Source organism: Ursus arctos, unplaced genomic scaffold, assembly GCF_023065955.2.
Source record: "Ursus arctos isolate Adak ecotype North America unplaced genomic scaffold, UrsArc2.0 scaffold_7, whole genome shotgun sequence".
In the NCBI taxonomy this organism is placed as follows: domain Eukaryota; kingdom Metazoa; phylum Chordata; class Mammalia; order Carnivora; family Ursidae; genus Ursus; species Ursus arctos.
In genome coordinates, this window is record NW_026623089.1 from 2,211,006 (window position 1) to 2,231,048 (window position 20,043).

General features: G+C 52.2%; 1 long non-coding RNA gene across 2 annotated transcripts in view; it reads right to left on the reverse strand.

Annotated features, from left to right (window-relative positions):
• LOC130543039 (uncharacterized) overlaps positions 1-20,043 on the reverse strand; it is a 415,403-nt gene that overhangs the window by 153,085 nt on the left and 242,275 nt on the right. For both annotated transcript variants that reach the window (XR_008958058.1, XR_008958057.1), the window contains exon 3: positions 18,214-18,268. This is a non-coding gene — a long non-coding RNA (uncharacterized LOC130543039). The remainder of the gene's footprint in view (positions 1-18,213; positions 18,269-20,043) is intronic.

Below are 20,043 nucleotides of genomic sequence, written 5' to 3' on the forward strand. Positions count from 1 at the left end.
ACTTGTGTTTCCAGGATTTTGGTAATTTCACCTAAATGTTCAAATTTCTTTCCATAAAATTAGTCAGAATGGTTTTCCACTAAATGATCTTTGTAACGACTGCAGTATCTTTAGCAATATCCCCTCTTGGGTCCTGATATTTTCCTGATGTCATTAGGGATTTATAAATTTTCAAAGACTCTTTTCTTCTTCTTCTTTTTAAGACGTATTTTTTTGTTTAAGAGAGACAGAGAGAATGTGCCAGTGCGAGTGGGGGAGGGGCAGAGGGAGAGGAGGAAGGAGAGAAGCAGACTCTGCACTGAGTGCAGAGCCCAACACGGGGCTCGAACTCATGACACTGAGACCATGACCTGAGCCTAAATCAAGAGTCAAACACTCAACAACTGAGCCACCCAGCCTCCCCTTAAAGATTCTTTTCAAAGAACCAGCTTTGGCTTTGTTAGATCTACATATTGTGTATTTATTTTCTATTTCATTACTTCATATTCTTATATTTATTTCCATCACCTTATTTTCTTTGTATTTAATTTGCTTTTCGAGATCAGATTCTTTGATGGTTCATTATTAACTTTTTTCTAATATATACATTTAAGGCTACATTTCCTTCTAATTAGAATAATTTAGCTCCTGGGGCGCCTGGGTGGCACAGCGGTTAAGCGTCTGCCTTCGGCTCAGGGCGTGATCCCGGCGTTCTGGGATCGAGCCCCACATCAGGCTCCTCTGCTATGAGCCTGCTTCTTCCTCTCCCACTCCCCCTGCTTGTGTTCCCTCTCTCGCTGACTGTCTCTATCTCTGTCACATAAATAAATTAAAAAAAAAAAAGAATGATTTAGCTCCAGGGGCACCTGGGTGGCTCAGCCGGTTAAGCGTCCGACTCTTGGTTTCAGCTCAGGTCATGATCTCAGGGTTGTGAGATGGAGCCCTGTGTTGGGCTCCGTGCTCAGCAGGGAGTCTGCTTGGGATTCTCTCTCTCCCTTTGGCCCTCCCCCCACTCATGCACACTGTCTCTCTCTCTCTTTCTAAAATAAATAAACACATTTTTTTTAAAAAAGAACAATTTAGCTCCATAACCACCTCCCAACTTGTATGCTATTCTATTCTGAGACTCTCTATATATTAAAAACCCGTAAGACATTACTATTACAAACACTTTTAAATACACCCTCTTATTTACCCTTCTCTCCGCTCTTGATTCCTTTCAGTTTCCCTGAACTTCCATCTGGAATCATTTTCCTTCTGTTCATACAAAAATCACTGGTGTTTGTTTTGCTGTTGTCTTTGATGAGTCTGTGTGTCTTTATTGGGCTCCTGTCCGGGAGCTACCGCAACAGCTTGCAGGAGGGCGGGCAGGCCCCCGTCTTCCCTCGCGGACTACCCGCTGAGCTCCACCGTTTTGTTGAAAAGTCAGCTGTCAGACTTGTTGTTGCTTCTCCCAAAGTAATATGTGGGCTCTTTTTTTTTTTTGCTTGCTTGCTTTTTGGCTGTTTTTAAGATTTTCTCTTTGCCTGTGGTTTCAGCAGTTTTGCTATGACGTCACTAGTACTCACAAGTCCCCTCAATCCAGTCGGGGCTGAAGGACTGAATGCTAGTCTGCAGGGACTCCTCTGCTTCTGGTATATCCTTTTACTCGAGTTGTAAACTTTCGAGGTCCAAAACCAAAGCCTAGGGGTTGCTGGCAGATTTGAAATCAATGCACCATCTTACAACTTGCTTTCTGTCCATCCTTCCTCTTCTGTGTTCCTGTATCTCTTTCTTGCCAACTTCCAGATCCATCAGACATGTTTATTTTTCTGGTAGCTTGGTGCTTACGTATTCTTCTGCACCTTGTCCTGGAGATCACGACTGGCACCCCCTAGTTACCAAAGCCTGACTCCACATTTCGGTTTCTACTGGAAACTTGCTTGTGTCCTCAGCCTCTGAGCCACCACTTTCAGAAACCGAGGACAGACTCAGCCTTCCATGTCTCCGCGCCCCCCCACCCCCAAACTCCATAGTTCTCCAGTGCTTTCAAAGAGAACTTTCGGCTTCTTTCTCCAGCTCCTCTAGCCGTTCTCAGTGGGAGGGTTGGTCCAGACCTAGGCTGCCATCATCATGTGTGGAAACTAGGTAGTCATAACTATGATTGACACCTGGTTCACCTCCAGTTTTTTTAGTTTTCAGATGCCAACATAGAGAATATGTATCATGGGAGACTTTGGACCTATATCATAATATCCAAGATTTACTACTAAATTCTTGCTATGTTTGACACTGGCCTAAGTACTTAATCCCCAGAATAAGGCTTTGAGTTGAGAGTACTGTTATCAGCCTACTCTTCAAGTCATAAATATGATCACAGAGGACAACCTGTCAAGGCCATATGACATGACTGGGCAGTGGTGGGAAGGAACCTACAGGATCTGACCTCAGAGTCTCAGCTCTTAACCAGTGCACTACATTGGTTGGCTGGGAAGCAGTTAAACGTTTCTGAAAAACCACAGACCCTCGAATGGTAAGGTAGATGTCAGCATGAAGTTAAGAGACTTGAACCAATGCACTTGCCAGAGGGAAAGAGCCAGAACATGGGGGAGAAGGTGCTTTGATGAGCAGCCTCTAACCAGAACAGCAAAATGCACGTTAATAAGGATACTTTTCTAAACATATTGCAATTCTGAATTACAGACATGCCATGGAAGAGTTCAATAGTTACACTCTTGAGATCAATAACGCCATATTTATCTGGATTTAATTCCAATAATATTCTCAGGAGGATGATGCAAACCCCTCCAGTTACAAAACCTCATACCCTTGGGGTCAGGGCTCACAGAGCGTCTTTTCATCTGTTATCCACAACAGAGGAAGAGGAGCCCCAGAAGGAGGGAGGGGACCCAGCATGTAGCAGGGAGAGAGCCAGTGATGGGTCACCGCTGTCACCTGATATCTTGGCTGACTCCGTTCCCTGGGGTCCCAGGAGCTGCAGGTGTCCTGGGGGTCAGATCCCCCCAAAGGCCTTGCTGCCTCCTCCCACCTTGACTGCAAACCCAGGTGCCGAGGAGCTGTGCGCTGTGCCAGCGGGAACCCTTTTCAGCACACAAGAGGCGTGCTCCCATCCTCCAAGCCAGGACATAACTAGAATGACTCAGGTCCCAAGAAGAGGTAAGCCCAGTGAACAGGAAAATTACATTAGCAAGGAAATCATCGTGGCCATCTTGAAAATCCCATTTCAAATTTTCCCAAAAATGTCATAAACTGAGATGGAGTCAAATCCAACATTTTTACCAAAATGAACAATTAGGAAATGAGTTCTGTGGAGTTTCCACATACAAACAACACGGGTGGCTGATTACCTTGACTACTCTTGGTTGCCCCAGCTCTTGTGACAGTGGTGTGGCAACATGACTGCCTCTTGCAGGAAGGCTGCAGGGCGTGGGGGACTTGGGAGGGAGAGCAGCCAGGTCCCGGCCCCCCCACCCCCCCGCAGCAGAGTCAGCTGCTCACAACATGAAAGGAGCCCACCTTCAGGAAGGATCCAGAACCTCGCCAGGGCCTGGGGACTTTGGACCTATGGCATTTGCTTTCCCACACTATCTCGCAATGCCTACAAAATCTCCCCGTTCTCCTACCCCTGACCCGCGGTAGCCTGAGTGATTACGTGAGAGGTTACACCGCAGTCTGCATCTCTGCTTTTCTGCAAACACCCACAGTTGTGCAGGTGCACATGCAAAGCCTGGGGTTCAAGGGAGCGCTGCTACTTGAACTGCTAGCGGCTCTGACGCAGCTGTGTCCACGGCGGGTCCCGTGGCCGCCACCGGCCATGCGCCGCCGTTGGCAGGGAGCGCGAAACAGGGCTGCTGCTCAGTTACAAGAACGAACGCTGCGCTGAAACTGAAAGTGGAAATAACGGACACAGGGGCCTTGATTTAACCAAGCGCTGGCCTGTGTTTCACGTCCCGGTGTCAGGAAACACATGACTAATACGACTACACAGCCTTTTAAGAGAATAGCTACAGTTTTCCATATTTTATTCTAATTATAATGGTCCATTTCTGAAAAGCCCTGAAAACTATTTTAGGGAATTTTGCCCTGTACAGTCAGAGAGCAGCGCTTTCCCACTGGTTTTCAGGCTGACAGTTTGGCTCCTGGTCAGACAGCCCTCGGGGAAGCATCTGCGAGACCAGGCCCGGGGGCAAAAGGCAGCTTGGTGCACAGTGAGGTCAAGGGGAGAGCTGGTGCTCAACTTCCTGGGACAGGGCGCTGGGAGGCGCCCTGACGGTTAGAAGTCTACCTCCTAAGGAAGAGAAGGCAGTTGCCTCGGGACCCTAAATAGGGTGATTCCACCCCGGTGGCACCCGCAGAGCTGAGCTCACAGACTTGCCAAAGAAGGCCAACAGGCTGTGGCCTGGAGAGCTCTCCCCCTTTCCATCATCTCCTCCCCGTTTCGCTTCTCCCAGTTCTGTCCTCTGGGAACCTCCCTCTGGTTTTCCCCAAGTGGGCGGAAGGAGAACCACGGGGGAAACTTCACGAAGCAGCACCAGCTCCCTCCCCAGTTGGAGTGGATCTGCTCCCTCACCCTTGGAATACTCCTGCCTTTGGGGAGGATTTGGGACTCCACCGCACCATAAGCCTAAAGCAATGCACACGTGAGTCAGCTTATTTTTATCCCACAGGTATACAGCACCCCCCGCCCCGTGGATTAGCTGTGCCCACGGCTTCCACAAGGCCCCTGCCGCTCAAAGCAGCCGAGGATGAGCATGACCCAGGATGAAAACGGGATGTCATCTGAGTCTCCCAGAACTAGAGATTCCAGATAGATCATGCGGCCAGACTGGCCCCCACACAGGGAGCCAGCCACCAAAACTCCACGTCCTCAGCTTGACTCCAGCCTCTCCCAGGACGAGCATCTGACCGGCTCTTCCCTCTTACTCACCACTTACCCTCTCCCAGAGAGCGTGGCCCCAGGAGGAAGAGAGGTTGGCAGCCCAACAGCAGTTTCTAGGTGGCTATGGCCAGTCTAGCATCCACACCGCAAACCTGTTCCCAGAGAGGTCAGAGTCCTGAGTAAATGTGCAAGCACGTCCTTACAACAGTGTTGATTCGAAAAATCACACCTGCGGGGTGCCTGGGTGGCTCAGTCCGTGAAGCATCTGCCTTTGGCTCAGGTCATGATCTCAGGGTCCTGGGATCGAATCTCACGTCAGACTCCCTGCTCAGCAGGGAGACTGCTTCTTCCTCTGCCCCTCCCCCTGCTCATGCTCTCACTCACTCTCTCTCAAATAAATCAATAAAATCTTAAAAAAAAAAAGAAAGAAAAGAAAAATCACAGCTCATATGTCCTTGTGGGCATCATCCCAGGGACCTTATAAAAAACAGCTCTCTCTGCTTTTCAAGCTTTCTCAAGAATGAAAGCAGCTGCTGGGTCACCCCAGACAACACACAAACATGCAGGACCAGAGCTCCATGCCCCACCCCCATCCCTTCCCCCTCTGAGGACCCACGCTGCCCGGGTGTGGAAGGCCCTGGAAAGCACACGATAGCATATTCCCAATGCTTCTCGTAGTGGTGCTACAGAAAGAGCAAGTCAGTATCGGCATTCTCTCTGCCTATACTCTCCGAGGGTTGGGGTATCTGCAAGATTCTTACCTTCATATAAAATATTTCAGAGAAATCAAATTGCCCCTTGTCAACTGAACTTCAGAGTTTGCAAAAGAGTCACGTGATAATTCAGCTCTAAATGGCCGTTCAGAGATAGAAAAATAACTTTAAAGTATGTATTGAATTTTTCTAGAGGCTGCTTACTTTTACTAGTATATTAAAATTATTTCTCCCTGAAGCATGAACAGAAATTTCACAAAATGCAAATGTCAGGACACTTGAACTCAATAAATTCACTTCTGTTATCCTTCTATTCCTTCCCTAAGCCTGGCCATCACTCTGCTCAAGAATCAAATCAAGTAAGAACCACCACTCACTTAACGCAAGCTCTCACCTCAGCAGTAAGCTTATGTCTAATGTATTATACACTGAAAAAAATTTTCTTACAAAAACACAGCATAACCATCACAGCCACTAAATTTTCCCCTGGAAAAAAAATGCATTTTAAAGTAAGTGGTGCATTTTCCTCCTTCTCCCTAACTTGAGATTTCCCTTGGTAAAAGTCAAGAGAACAGAGTTCCAGCGTGCATATCACTCAAGGATCAATCCATTTTCTGGAGGCATTTTTCTCCGTGAGAAAAAACCACCACTCGCTCTAATCATTTTGGATTTTTTGGCCTGACATCACACTCGTTTCCTAGGGACAATCTAAATAAGCAAGTTCCATGAACTGAATACATCTTACAGCACACTACCTTGAGAAGGCAGTGGAAAACATTTAGCATCAAAGACAAAGCTTCATCTATCAATGGGTGACATTTTAAAAACAAAACAGGAAGAAAAGCTAGAAAAAGAAAATCCAGTTTACCTGTCCTATTAAGGTAATGAAGAAGGCATTTATGATACAGAATTCTTGTTAGTTTTAGTACTTTTTTATAATGTTCTGTAGATGTGTCTATTGGGAAAAGCTAGGGTATAACCCGGATTCAAACAGGCTCAGACTCTCAGCGAGTGCAAACAGCAAGATGGTCTTTCTCATTCACATTGCGCATCCAACATGGTCCACCGCGATCACAGAGCAGCACCAGCCACTCACAGTGGCACCTGGACCCACCCATCCCCACCCACTCCCCGCCCAGAAATGACATCACTTCCATCAACCCACTGGCCAGGACTGGTCACATGGCCAAGCCTAATTTCATGGAGACAGGGCTATTTTGGTCCCAAAGGCATCCCAAAGGACACCGAATCCTGTGGCGTTGGTGAGCCCCATAATAGCAAGCACACCACTTGCCTCTACCTTTACCCAGCGATGGACCCCAAAACCTGATGCAGAGACATGCAGTTCCCAACACCAGCAACCCATTAATAGTGTAGGGAAAGCTTTACAGGGCCCATCCTAAATCAGCAAACCCCACAACTCCGGGGTGGGTGGGACCCAGGCATCTGTGGCCTTTCGAAGTCCTGCCTGTGATTTCAGGATGCAGCCCTCCCTGATGGGGCTCAGCATCAGTCCCAGCTCCAGCCTCCCCACTGCCAGGAGGAGGAGGGACTAGACCAGCAGGATTTCTAAGGCTCGGGATCTCAGCCTGAGAAATAGTTCTGGTGAGCACTGCATATTCCAGTATCTGTCTGCCAGAGTTTGGATTCTGTGGCATCTAGATGGGGCCTGGGAATCTGCATTTGACTGGTGACACCCCCCCCCCCCACACACACACACTTTAAAACACACTGCCAAGGAGGCTTCCATCTGTGATGGTTAATTTTATGTGTCAACTTGATTGAGCCAAGGGACGCCCAGAGTGTTGGTACAACATAATTTCTGGGTGTGTCTATAAGGGTGCTTCTGGAAGAGATTAACATCTGATTGATTAGACCAAGTAAAAAATACGCTCTTTCCAATGCGGATGGCATCATCCACTGCACTGAGGGTCCATCTAAAACAAGACAGAGGGCGTGTAAATGTGCTCCTTTCTTTTGGGCTGGGACATCCATCTTCTCCTGCACTCAGACACTGGCGCCCCTGACTCTCTGGCCTTTGGACTTGGGATGAGAACTCACAGCGCTGCCCCCCCCCCAAGGTTCTCAGGTCTCCAGACTCCGACAGAACCACCCCACCAGCCTTCCCAGGTCTCCAGCGTGCAGATGGTAGATTGGGGGCTTCTCGGCCTCTGTTACAGCATGAGCCAATTCCTGCACTAGACCGGCTCTCAGGTGTATCTAAGGCTTTACATAGTGCCAACCACAAACGGCCAGCCAGGCTCTCCTGGAGAAGGAGCTGCTTCCACTACGGCCAATCCAATCCTCCCCTTGCTTCGCTTCCCCGGCATCTCTACGGAAACCCCTCCCCGAGGTCCTGTCGGGAAAGAGCTCCCTACCACTTTCGGTTTGCTGCTTCCCACTATGAATCCACATTGGGTCAGACAAACCCTTGAAAAGCTGCACTGGGTCTCATTTTACCTTTCAACAGCACATTGCCAATGGTGGAGGAGATTAGAGGGGCCAGGAGGGCACAGAAATGACAGACAAGGACAAAACATGCCCACAGGTCCAGCGGTCCACACTGGAATTCATGCATTCCTACCCTATGTAAAGAGTTCCCAGCACTAAATAAGCACAATACTGGAACATATAAAACTGGATTCCTCCTTCCGTCTTCCCCCATGAGGGCAAGATTCTGGAACACGGAGGAAGAGGTTCTGTGCTGAAGTTCTAGGAAAACGGAACAAACCCCCTCCTCCCTCAGACAGAAAATGCTGTTTTTGCCACAGGATCCAAGTAATTTTTCCACCATTTCCAGGTGGACAGATGGAAGCCCATTTTAGCACCAACTCTGGGAACAATCCATTATTGTGAAATGTTACCCCAAGTCCTGAGCAGGAATGCTTCCCAGACCCTCACATCGCAGCAAACAGAGTGGACCATTGCTGGTCACGTAGGGCCTGTGGCAGCTGGGCACACACCACACAGATTGCCAGGCGGGGAGCAGATGCCCGTGAGGTTGACAGACAGACACGTGTGGACAATCAGAAGCTGGATTGGCTGACTCTGGAAAACAGTGTGGAGGTCCCTTAAAAAGTTAAAAATTGAGCTACCCTATGATCCAGCCATTGCACTACTGGGTGTTTACCCCAAAGATACAGATGTAGTGAAGAGAAGGGCCATATGCACCCCAATGTTCATAGCAGCAATGTCCACAATAGCTAAATCGTGGAAGGAGCCGAGATGCCCTTCAACAGATGACTGGATTAAGAAGCTGTGGTCCATATATACAATGGAATATTACGCAGCTATCAGAAAGAACGAGTTCTCAACATTTGCTACAACATGGACGGCACTGGAGGAGATAATGCTAAGTGAAATAAGTCAAGCAGAGAAAGACAACTATCATATGATTTCTCTCATCTATGGAACATAAGAACGAGGATGATCGGTAGGGGAAGAAAGGGATAAAGAAAGGGGGGGTAATCAGAAGGGGGAATGAAACATGAGAGACTATGGACTATGAGAAACAAACTGAGGGCCTCAGAGGGGAGGGGGGTGGGGGAATGGGATAGGCTGGTGATGGGTAGTAAGGAGGGCACGTATTGCATGGTGCACTGGGTGTTATACACAGCTAATGAATCATCGAGCCTTACATCGGAAACTGGGGATGTACTGTATGGTGACTAACATAATATAATAAAAAATCATTAAAAAAATAAAAAATAAAATAAAATAAAAATTTAAAAAAAAAAAAAAAGCTGGATTGGCTGGAACGCAGGCAGGTCGGTCCCGGTCAGGCCATGTGTGTTTTAGAAAGTGTCACCCCTCCTTATGGAGACCGGTCTTCGTCCAGCATCTGGGAAGGCTTCCTGCCATACCAACGTGATGGGCACTGAGGGGACAGGGAGAGCCCACATCCCCATCCAAGAGGCCCCAGCCGTGAGGGCACCGGGAGATGGAAGAGCCTGCCTGGTCCTGCCCAAATCCTCTCCCTCCCCTGCGGCTGCACCACACACCCCATCACTCCTGGAGGACGCAGCCCATTCCCAGCCTCCCTGAGCCTCTGGGTTTCCTGACATCTTGCAAAGGGAGGAGAAGAACTCAGGTTTCAGGTGGGGAGCTCTCCCATGATGGAGACAGGAAAGCTGGACCCAAGGTCCAACAGAGTAAATCAGGGGGCCTTCCTAGCCGCGTCTCAGGCACGTACCGATGGACATAGACGGGCTGCCTGGAATTGCAGCTGGAGGAACAGCACGCCAGCCGCGTCCTCCCGCAGAGGAAGGTGTGCACAGAGGCGATGGCGTCCAGACCCGCGTCCTCTGATGACCTTGCACCTGCCCCCGCTCCCAGGGCCAGAGGACGGGGTCTGCAAGCCTCCCTGTGTGGTCCCTGAGGAGGGTGCTCCCCCTTGGAGACTAGGGCACCCGGTCCCAGCACGTCCTAGAGGCAGGAAATCCCAAGACAACTCTCAAGTGCAGAATCCACTCCCCGGCACTGCCCAGCTCCGGAACACCCCCGCCTGCCCAGTGAAACCCTGAGGGCACATCCTAAAGAATGCCTCTCACTCACTCCGACCTGGTGTGCCCTCCCTGGGGGACCCATGCCTCTCCTGGATGCTTGTCAGACTCCCAGCGCCGCCTCTGACTACACCATCAACTTCGCCCACGTACTTCACTGTGTGCTAAGCTCTGTCGTTCCTGAGTCTGCTCAACACCTCCCACCTGCTCCCTCTGCGCCTCACCTGCTCCCACTCACGTTACTCTCCCAGCCTCTGCATTTCCCGTTAGCATCTGCCCAACCTACACCCGCCCGAATCTCCTAATATCTACGAGTATCATTTCCCATGAAAAGGCTCCAGATTCCCAGCCCAGCCTCCAAGGCTCTCAGAACAACCCCGAGGAGGTACCCCCCTCTCTGCCCTGGACTGCCCCCCACCCCGGCCTGCATGCGCAGCCCTCTCTGCCTCCCCTCCACAGCCCTGCTGCCTGAAAGCCGGCCTCTGATGCCCGCCGGCAGAAGTCCCACCCACCACCCCCTTTCCAGCACCGTGGCAGGACAGACACCTGCATGGAAAACAATTAAAATAGTGCATAAGATCGATGTTGTTTGAACACAAACCCCACGGACGGCCCCAGGTAGGGAAGGTAAGGGGGTCTCCCCACGTAAAGATGGGACTACAGAGGGTTTGCATTCTCTCAACCCTAACACAGGGGAAGGAGGAAAAATTGTCCTGAACACCACAAGCCTGTCCCTGTGCTGGTCTGCTGTCAGAATTCACACTGTTCTTAATCCACAAACGTCGAGCAGGAAATTTGAATTAAGCTGGTGCCTGGGAGGGAGGGAAGAGGTAAATGTGGAGCTTCTCTGGAGGAAATCGATCTCGATGCACCTCTCAAAGGTTCCCACCAAGTTAAGGGAAGGGAGCAGCGCATCTTCCGGGGAAGGAAGTCAATCCCCATGAGCGAGAAGCGGCAAAAGCAACAGAAGCAGCAGGAAAAGCATCTTCTGATCGATATTTTAAAGAAATAGAAGGGAAAGACTGGAGCAAAAAGCAGAGTTGAAAAAATAGAATTTCTGGGTATGAAAATTTTGATGATTAAGAAGTCCTTGATCGGGGTGCCTGGGTAGCGCAGTCGTTAAGCGTCTGCCTTCGGCTCAGGGCGTGATCCCGGCGTGATGGGCTCAAGCCCCACATCAGGCTCCTCCGCTATGAGCCTGCTTCGTCCTCTCCCACTCCCCCTGCTTGTGTTCCCTCTCTCGCTGGCTGTCTCTCTCTGTCACATAAATAAATACAATCTTTAAAAAAAAAAAAAAAAAGAAGAAGAGGTCCTTGATCTCCACATCCAGAAAGATGGAGCAAATGCGCCATTCCTCCTGCGAAGTGTCATTATCCCCAAACCCCCGCCATTATCCATAAACCAATATAGGAAGATTCTGGAGGGTGGAAACAAGGCCTCCTGACAGGGTCCTGGAGAGCCGAAGGAGACCTGTGGGTTCCCTTTCTCCCGGCTACGAAGCGGAATAAGCTGGCCCAACCCCCACCGAACCAGCAGAGGCCTGGGGGGAACCGGGACGTCCACCCCCACTGGGGGTGTCAGAGCAGAGCCAGCCAAGAGTCAGGACCCTGAGCAGTATCCAGCGGGCACAAGGCCACCCCTCCTCTCCCGGGGTCCACACAGGAGGCATGGAGGAGCCCCACGCCCCACACCCCTGCTCGGGCGGGTCGGTGGACGTGTACCAGAGACCGGGAGCTCGGCCCCTCCCGGCAGTAACAACACAGCACACCCCCTAGCGCCGCGCACCCCCCTCCAGCTTTAACCTAGTCATCGGAGCGAATGAAGGAGCCCAGCCCCCTCTCAGGGGGCAGAGACTCTTTCTCCGCCTCTCCAAGGCACAAGTATCAAAGAACCCAGACTTGTCTTAGGCCCACCACATGTAGGGAGAAGAGCAACCAAAATACCAGGTATGAAACATAAATATGACACACTGGTCACAAGCCTCTTGTGCAGAAAGTTAGAAACTTTACGGGAAGGAGTACAGAAGGCCCAGAGGAGCAGAGATGTGAGCCAGGCTCTTAGAGAGTCTCACGGTCCCCACGTGACTGCTGCTCCTCAGACAGGCCTACAAATTCCGTACAAGTCCAGCTAAAATCCCAACAAGCTCATGTTCTGTGTGGAACCTGGAGATTATTCTAGGTTGTCCATGGAAGAACAAATGACTAAGGATAGCCGAAACACTCCTGGAAAAGGGTAACCCGGTAGCAGGGGTAGATGGAGGACTTCCTTGACCAGAGATCAGAATGTATTAGGACCCTACGAGCATCCTCTCTTTGGGGAAGGGACTGGACATGTGGGAGGACCCAGGGTGAGGAGGATGCAGACCCACTGGAGCCCATCCCCACGGGGCAGAATGCAAACAGCGGCATCCACTTGGCAGGAAGCCTGGCATCATCTAATAAGTTGTACGAGTGCCGGTCAAAGCCCCCCAGAAAACGGGCCCTCGGGGTCCATCCTTGAGAAACTGCTGCCCCATGCACGGAAGAGAAGCACGAGAATGCCAGAGAACGGCAGCTGCCCCGCTCACAAGGGCTGAGATGCCTGATGCCCCAGCAACAGTGCGTGGTACCCCCAGACAGGGAGATTACCCAGCAGTAAAAACAGACCAGCCAGATGCAGGGGCGGAGACGAACCCCAAAATCACAACGTCGAGCAGAGAAATAAACCACCTCCAGGCTGTATAATCCCATTTCTAACTTCAAGCAGAGAAAAACGTAAATGATGTAGCAGGATGCGTATGAACGGAGCGAGTCTAAGGAAAAGCTAGGGATTCCGTCACGTTTCAGGACAGTGTTCAGCAGGTGGGGAGCTGGAGAGAGACAGAGAGAAGGAAAGGTGGTCACACAGGACACACGGTCACAGGAAGACCAACTGCCCCATTTCCTAGGGACTGGGACGTTCCGCAGACTTGGGAATTCCAGCACTAAACCAGGACAGTCTTGAGCAAACAGACCGGCGCTGCCTCACACCGAGAACTTTTTTTTTTTTTTAAAGATTTTATTTATTTATTCGACAGAGATAGAGACAGCCAGTGAGAGAGGGAACACAAGCAGGGGGAGTGGGAGAGGAAGAAGCAGGCTCATAGCGGAGGAGCCTGACGTGGGGCTCGATCCCATAACGCCGGGATCACGCCCTGAGCCGAAGGAAGACGCTTAACCGCTGTGCCACCCAGGCGCCCCCACACCGAGAACTTCTAAGGTTCCAGAATATTCTGACTTGACCCTGCGTGTGCTTCGTGTCATTGTGATTTTCTTAACTGGGTGTAGCTGGTTAAACGGTGACCCCCGCCCCCCAAAGAAAGATGTGTCCAAGTCCTAACACCCAGTACCTGGGAGTGTGACCTTATTTGGAGAAAGGGTCTTTGCAGATGTAAATAAACAAAGGGTCTCGAGATGACATCATCCTGGACAGGCCACGTGAGCCCTAAATGCAATGACAAGCGTCCCTGGAAGAGACAGAAGAGGAGACACAGAGAAGGGAAGAAGGCTTGTGGAGACGAGGCAGAGGCTGGGGGGGCGCCACTTGGGGCCATGGGAACGGGAGGAGGCAGGAAGGACCCTGCCTGGAGGCTCAGAGGGAGGTTGGACACCTTGACGTCTGTTGTTTAAAGCTCTTCCTAGTTTGTGGCCATTGGTTGCAGCAGTCAGAGGAAACCAATGCACTGGGCATATATGATTTAGACGCTGCTGTGTGTATATATTTTAAAATAAAAAGAACTGTTCACTCCCTCCTGTCCTTCCAGGCAGCAGCTGAAATGCTGCCTCCCCCCCATCACCACCACCACCACCGGCCCTCACTCCGCAATAAGCCCTGAGCGCATGTTTGAAACTCTATGTTTTGGCTTCTCCTGCATACCTGAGTAAATGCCTCTAATCTTCCCGGTTAGATGTAAATACCCTTGAAGACGCCGACCAAGACTCGTGGGATGTCCGGCAGCCCACACGCTGTCCAGAACAGTGTCTGGTGAACGGCAGCGCTCAGGCAATACTGATGAATGAATGAATGAATGAATGAATGAATGAATGAATGGCAGCAAACCTCGACAAGGGCAAGACCAGGTCTGGTAAGACCCCCATGTTCCTCAGGTGTCAGAGGCCCCTGGAAGGCCACGCCTGGCCCCTCGAAGGCAGCCTGGAGCCGGCGGGCAGCAATCCCTGTCAGGTGGTCCTCAGTTTCCAACCACGTGCCTAGCCCTGCCACCGTGTTTGCCGTGCCAGCTCCTGGATCTGGCTCTTCTTCTGGGATGTTGGTGTTCACCCATCAGCGGGACGTTTGCCACGCCAACCCTGGCCATGGACGCGGGCTCCGATCCTCCGCGTGACCCTGCAGCCTGGCGACCGCTGCTACCATTAACTAGACGCTTCCTGGGCACCGAGTCCTGGTTTGAGCCAGGTCTCCATCTTGTCAGGTTCCACGTGACAGACTCCTCCTCTCAAATCTCATCAGTCTGTGGCCACTTGCAGACAGAGTTTCTGGAACCTTCCTGATGGGACCCTGCTATTTCCATGACTGGTCACCAGGGTATGAGACCCAGGCATCAACGCACGGTGAATCAGGAGTGTCCACCACAGCTGGGGCCTGACGCTGCCCTGCACGTCCCTACGAGCAGCACGCAGGGTCCCGAGGCTCTGCATTTCCCAGCTGCTCCCGCCTCAGCCTTCCAGCGTGGGCAGCCCGTGCGCAGTCAGTAGGACGAGCCAGAGAGGCTGATGCCTCAAACTGCTTCCCAACGACAGTGAGAGCCAATGGCTGGCTGCCCCGTGCCCAGAGAAGGCACCGCAAGCTCGGGACACCAGACACACCACCGCTCAGTGTTGGACATGGGGGGCTTCAGTTCCCCCAGACCCACCCCGTCTCTTCTCTGCAGCTGGGTTCCCCCCACTCCAGCTCCCAGTGAGCTCAGCCACTCACTGGAGTCCCGGTCAGGAGATAGGAGGGAGGAGGGTGAGGCTGGGTATTTATCCTCTCTCCTTATCTTGCTCTATCCCTGCAGGATCCCTCCAGCTAAATGCTCTCCTGGGTGGTGGGCTCTGCTCCTCTGAGTTCTTGCTCTCCCTCTCTCTCCCTCCCTCTCTCCCTCGGTCTCCCTTTCTCTTTCCTTTCCTCTCACTGTGTTCTCCCTTCTTGTCTCTTCACCCTGGAGTGGAGACAAGCCTCACAGCCCCAGCTCCAGAACACGGCACCACCCTTGGGTTTTCCCTGTAATACTCTGCCCACATCACCTTATCCTGCTGCTGAGCTCCGCTCAAATTGCTGTCTGAGGATGCGTCTGTTCTCCTCCCGGACCCACAGCAGAAGGGCCACCACGCTCCCAAAGCAAACCAGGCGACGACGCCAGGCTGCCCGGGACTCCCTCTAGGCTCCCCCAACCCAACCACAGGAACCAGGAGACCAGAGCCTGTCCAATCAGGGTGGGCGCGTCCCCGGCGCACCCGTCTGCTCTGCTCCCCAGACACCTGTGCCCAGGAGAGACTGAACGCACACCACGGGCTCCAGCCGTGACCGGCCCAGGAAGCTTGTGTGGCTCAGCAGTCACGTCTCAGGCTGGACTGCAGGATGTAACGTATCAGCAAACCTCCCATGCTGGACTTGGAGCTGAACTTCGAGACACGAGGGTGGCTGACGGGTTGGGGGGCGCTCCCACGGGAGGAGAGCCGAGTGGCATGACCACTAGTGCAGGGGTCGGCTGGGACCCCGTGTGCCCCTGCCCGGGCAGCACAGCCTCCAACATGAAAGTAATGACACGCCGCGCTGGGATCCAGGGGCCTAAGGGAGGGAAGTATAATAAAAGATTCTGTTTTGTCCTTTGTCATTGATTTTGACCAGAAAGTCCATGATTTTATACACACACAGCTGTCAAGGGGCTCCCTTGTCTACACACTCCTTAGGAGAGAGCAGAGAGGCTAATCCTGGACCTAAAACCTGCCAGGCTTGAGCGTCCATCTGACCCCACAGGGCAATGATCTTTCCAGAGAGTTCCACGGCAAGGATTCCCGCTGGGAAGCCTGGTCTCGGGAACGGGGCAGGCCTGCAATCAAAATTACTTTCTGCCTTAAAGTTGGTGGCCCGATTCTTGGGTCCAAAGTCACTGTCAGTTAACAGAGGTCCAACAGTATGTTTCATTTCATGGGGACAAGTTCCTGGTGGCCGTGACTTCATTTCATGAAGGAAAACACTTCCCAGAGAGACGTGGTGTCACTTCTCCTCTTCCAAGGAAACCGGACGTGCCCGGCCCCTTGGGCACCTCCTATAATCGAGTCTGCACAGGCTCGTAGCTGGCGTGCTACATGTTATTGTGACTTGTCCAGAACCGCGCACGAGCGCTGGGAGGATTTAACGGGGATGGATGACTGCGTCTGAGCAGCCGTACCGGACGGTCTCAAAGCACGATTACCCAACGCCCACAATGGCGTCCTGTGGCCATAGTGACACTTCGGTGGTTATGCTTGCTACGTGTTCTGATTTTGACCTGCTTAAAGAGTAGCAGACGAGAGATACAGCAGCTTACAAATATGGAAATTATGTCCCCAGAGATTACACCTGTGTCAGAGAAGATTATTTTATCCAGTAAAATAGATTAGAAAGAGCGTAAGGACAACAGTAGCAACAATTCACTGGGCCCTTACTATGCGGCTGGTAAGTGCTTGAAATGTGCTGTGTAATTTATCTCAGTTGATGCTCATGAAAAATCCATGAGGCAGCTATCACAGACATTCCTGTTTTACAATGGGGGAAACTGAGGCAGAGTGCCATGGAATGGCTGCTCGAGGTGGCAGAACCAAGTTTTGAGCCTTGGCCATTGGCTCTGATCACTCACAGGTTTAACCCGCACTCTGTGTGGCCCAAACCCTGAAATACCACAGCTCCTTCCAGGAATGCCTTGGGTGCTGGGCCTCGGAGAGCCACAGCCATGGGAGGGGCAGTCATGCCCAGAGCTGGCGTGGCCCCGGTGCCGGTGAAGCCACGACACCAAGGTCTCGGACTGAAACATCCTGCTGGAGTCTGAGTCATGACCAGACCCGGAGTCTTCCCAATCCAGCCCCAAGGCTGCCCCCGCATCCTGGGTCCTTCCACTCATAGAAGGTCCTCAGTGGGAGACCCCGCCCCATGGCACCCGCGCACTTAGAACCCTCCAAGAAAGGGTCACCCTGGCTGTGTGGGGCCAGTTCCTGGGCCTCCAGGCACACACGGAGATCACTGCCCCCTCGCCATGTTCTAACCCCGTGGCTGGTCTCTCGGATGACGCCGGTCCTTCTCCAGAGCTAGCACTCGCTCTCACTCGTTCACAACCTTCCAGAGCTCAGACCGAGTCTCAGCATGGAGAAAGTACTACTTCCCCTAACATGGATAAAAACGGAATCTGCGTAAACCCTTGCCATGCGAGGAAATGCTGCGTGGCTGATGGAGAAAAGTGGGCATCACAGAGGACATGTTCTCTGTGTTCTCAAGAGAAACTGGGAAAAAGCATCAGCGTGGCGACAACCCAGGCGTCCAGCAGAGCTGGGGCAGACACGGTGCGTGCCGAGCCCTCTGCGGACCCCGCCTGAGTCTCTGTCCAGCTCTAGAAGGACCCTGCCCAGGGCTCCGAAAGCAGTGACTCTCCACAACCCCCTGCTGGGTCTGCTCCCAAGTCACCGTGGCCCAAGCAGAGCCCATGCCTGTGCGGTATCCCAGGGCTGGTCTGAATGCTTCACTTGGAAAGCCCAGGTCCCAAGCAAACCCCCTGCACCTGTCCCCTGAGAGTTCTCACCAGCTAGATGTCTCTCCGTGCCCTCCACACCCCGGGCCACACCCACCACAGTCCTGCAGGGCGAGATCCGTACCAGAAGAGACCCGGCAGAGGGGGCAGCTCAAGCCACTGCCTTCCCAACACCTGCCCCTGACCCTGTCTGAGCCGCTGGGGAGGGAGGGGAGCCATGCAGACGGAGGGAAAGACTCCGGCTCTGCACTCCCTAACCCCAGCCCCGCTTCCACCACACAGCTGGGAAGTCCCAGCCTCCCAGCCTTTTGAAGTGGAAGGATGTCACACATGCTTCAGAAAACGTTCTCTATCCTGCTGCCCCAGGAGAGTAGACACTTCGAATGGGTTTTCCACACTCACAGTGTCCCGTGTCTGTGCAGCGTGCTGTGAGATCCACAGGAGACATCAAAGAGCTCTGCAGAAGGGAAGAGAAAATCATCTTATAGTCCAAGTGAACTGCTATCATAAACAAATTGTAACGATTTAATGTGTTTATGGAAAGCTAAATTTCCTGCATTTTCAGCACACTCGCCTGCCCTTTGGGATCTATCATATAGTTCAAACAGCCAGCAAGCTGTCCCCGCCAGCTATAAGATGTTAATAGCCTGACACTGTTGGATTGCGTGATGTGTGAGTGATGCACTTTACTTTTATAGGATACCATCAGTAATACACAAAAGGCATTGTACAACACAAGGCAATTGTTTAAATTCCTGTACCCAATTCTAAGGAAACTCCAGGGGAAGTCCTGGGCGGAAGTTTCCCCTGCATGGGGGTCTTTGCTCCTGGGGAACTGGCGCTGGAAGGTTGCAAACTGATTTTTCAAATCCCTCTCCTCCATCTGAGTACTCGTGAAGCCGTGATTCAAAAAGTTGTCTTCCAAATGAATGTGCAGAAGATACTCTGCTCCATCTTTACCCCCCTCTGATCACGAATTGTGCATGGGGAGGGGTTCAGTGCCCATCAACAGGCTCGCCCAAAAGTGATCAGCCTCTCGAGACAGCCCCAGGCCCAAGTGTGCAGGTAGTGAATGCGAATGCGGCAGCCGAGGCCGGGGCTGCCCTGCTGGTCAGTGCCTACAAGGTCCTCTGCAAGGCCCTGGGGTCCTGCCATCTGCTCCAAGCACCAGAGAAGGGGCACCGCTGTCCCTGACCTGGGCAGCCAGGAGGCCAGGAAGCAGCTCTCAGAGTCACCACTAAGTGCATCCTGGAAACTGTTGATGTTGGGACAAAAGGACCCACAGAACCAAATGGTTAGTGGTGATTGCATTTCATCACGAAACTTTCACACTCAGCATGGCAATAAATTATTTATGGCATAGCAGACAGCCCTACAGCAATCACGTGCATCGTGTCAAGACAAACATGGAAGGTTTCCTGCAGACATTTCCAGCATTTTCTGGTCAGAGCGAGCTGCCTGCACCATCCTGGGTGGGGCCTTCCCGAGGGACTGCTCTTTGGAGCTGGGACAGGCTTTCTCTGGGCAATCCCTCATCCCAGGCCTCTCACCCAGGGCATCCCAGATCTGCTCTGATTCTGCAGGGTGAGGAAGGCACATGTCCCACCCCAGGGTAAGTCCTCCCCACCCCCACCGTACCTCTCCTCCTCACGCACTGCTCTCTCTACTGGGGAGCAGCATAAATGCATGTTCCCACTCTGTGCCCACAGGATTTCTGACAGCTGATGTGGACTCTGAACCCTGAAGATGAAGGAGAAGCCTCTCCTGGTGCCACTTTCCTGGAAGGTCTTGTACAAAACAAGGGCAGCTCAACCGCATTCCACAGACAACTGTGCTAGGGGACCCTGGTGGCTCTCCCATGGGAAAGGCCGCTAAGGGAAGTGACACCAGGAGAAAAGGCACAGCAGGAGCCTCTCCACCTGCCAGGGGCTGCTCCAGGACCAAAGCCCGGCCAGCTCTGTCCCTGCCATGGGTTGCACTCCCGCCCCCAGCCACCTGCACGTGATCCCGTGTCATCTGACTTACTCTCCTGGCAAACTCGCCTTCTCGCTGGTCCTGCTGGGAGAAGCTGTGTGTCTCCCACAGCAGGTCCCTGCGGTGCTGCACGGGAAGGAGGCCCCAGCAAGCACACACACTCGGTCTCCACAATGCTGTCATCTGCATTTTCAAGCACCCCTTTAGAAGCAAGGTGGGAACTGTGCAGCAGGCTCACTGCTGAATTCAGAGCAGGTG